General features: G+C 41.3%; 1 pseudogene; it reads right to left on the bottom strand.

The window, feature by feature from the left end:
- Window positions 1–875: 875 nt before the first annotated feature.
- On the bottom strand, window positions 876–1,932 carry LOC102959475 (annotated as a pseudogene).
- Window positions 1,933–2,235: the final 303 nt, after the last annotated feature.

The raw sequence follows: 2,235 nt of genomic DNA, 5'->3' as shown, positions 1-2,235 counted from the left end.
TGGTTTGTGAGTTGGAGCCCCACATTGGGCTCTGTGCTGACTGTGCAGAGCCTGCTTGGGATTCTCTCTCTCCCTCTCTCTCTCTCTCTGCCCCTCCAGGATGCTCTCTCTTGCTTTCTCTTTCTCACACACACAAAATAAATAAATGAACTTAAAAAAAAGAAATAAAAAAATGATAGCTTTGTATAATCATTCTTTCTGAACCTACAAACATAGCTTGAAAGACTCTGTCTTTACTGAGTAAAATATTCAATAATGAAACCAACAAAATCCACACTAGCAAAGTCAGAACATTGTTGTGATGACAGAAAATGAAAGGTGGTACAGGCTAGCAATGGAGCACGATGACAATGGTCATGTGTCTTCTGCATATTACCATGTGGCAAAAAATAGGATAAAAAATGTAATACTTTCCCCAGTATTACAGCAGTCTAACCTAAGTATGGACTAAACTGAGTTCACCAAGTCTTGTGTATGTGTGTGTGTGTGCGTGTGTGTGTGTGTGCGTGAGTGCCTATGTGTGTGTGTGCACACATGTGTATCTCAGTTACAGAATCTCCTTAAAGATTGAAAATGTAAATTACAAATATAGCACACATAATCCACAAATAGCATTAAAATGCATTGATTGAAATTTGAAGCAGCTTCATTAAACAATTAATTTTACATAGTTTTCTTTTTTTTTTTTTTAATTGGCAACTGAGATTTATTTAAAGTAAGTCAACGGGCACAGCAGGTGGTGCCTAGCCCTGGGAACTGAGATTTCTCTGGGTGTGGGATGGGACCACAGCTGGCCACCAGCCAGGAAACACAGCCTGTCAACTCTGGGAAGGTCAGTGTCTTCAGCTCCAAGCTCAGCATGGGCCTCAAACAGATTAATAAGTGATTTCCTTCAAACCTATTTCATTTCCTCCTTTGGTTGCCCAGCAAAGGCAGTAATGCTGCAAAAGCTGTTCGAGAAGCTCCATTTCATCCAGAAATTGAAGACTGTATTCTGCTCCCTTCAGCTTGAGGCAATCTGCTGTACAGTTCCATCATGTCAACTGCTGATGCCAATTCCCACCCATTAGACAGGAGCCGTTCTTTCTGTGACTCTAATGACTTGCAGGTCTCCATTTCTGCCAGGTCACACTGTTGCCTCTGCAGTTTTCAATCATGATCTGTCCAAACCAGTCATCCACGTGTGTTCATAGTTTATGAACATGGCAGTCCCAAAACCATTGGCTGCCCACTTGAGAAACTTGGCCATCTGCTCCAGAGTCATGTAAAGCAGCACACATTCAGTTATCAGGAGTGTTGGTAATTGTGGATTCATGTTACATTTCTTTAGCTTCTCTTCCAGTTCAGGTAAGTCTCGGAGATCTGCTTCAATAATGGCATATCTCTTTGAATCCAACAGGTGTCCATTGATTTGAAGTGTGCCCTCTGAATGTAGTTCCATGATGGGTTCTGATAAGAAAGGTTTGATTTGATGCTATGCTTTCTCGTGACTATCAATGGAAAATAGACTTCAAAATATTTACTTGGGAGATCTTCATCCTTTAATCTCGAGATGGTGATATCCATCCCAGCTCCAAGATTTAGAATTTAACAATGACGTTCTGTCTTCAGTAAAAATACTGACTGATGCCATGGACTTCAGCAAAATATTCTGTTAATTTCAGAGGCCTCCCTCTCCTCAGACAGTCTAACAAAATGCTGGATGTAAGGGTCATGCCAGTAGCCAATGCTTACTGTAAACCTAAACAGACTTGTTTGTTTCCTTTCTTGTGAGCTCTGCTGCTTTCAAGTAGATCTGCAAGGCCTTAAGTTTTGAATCACCTCTTACATATAGAAGCATCTTTGCAAGTGCCAATGCACACCCTCATCATCTGTGTCTGTTGAGGAAGAAGAACAGGAGGTGAAAGAGGGCCTCCTCAGGCTAGTGGTCATGGGTGTGGCGGTTCTGGGGTGCTATTCCCACTGAGGATGTGGAAGTGGGATCCACAGATGCCCGGGAAGAGCAAGTCTCTGAGAAAGCAGGAGAGATGTGTACATAGTTTTCTTATTCAGATCCCGAGATAGATGATTCATGCCAACTGTCAACAAAGAAGTTAACTATTGTATGGTGAAGAGAATTGAAGTCAATTGATAAAAAGCAATCATTAGTCACTACCAGAAAGATCACTGAGAGTTCTTAACATACCTACAGTATCAGTGTTTTCAATCTGAAAATTCTTAACAATCTACAGTATC

Source organism: Panthera tigris, chromosome A3 (genome assembly GCF_018350195.1).
Source record: "Panthera tigris isolate Pti1 chromosome A3, P.tigris_Pti1_mat1.1, whole genome shotgun sequence".
Taxonomy (NCBI): Eukaryota; Metazoa; Chordata; class Mammalia; order Carnivora; family Felidae; genus Panthera; species Panthera tigris.
The sequence above is the reverse complement of the archived record's forward strand: the minus strand, read 5'-3'. Positions and strand labels throughout refer to the sequence as shown.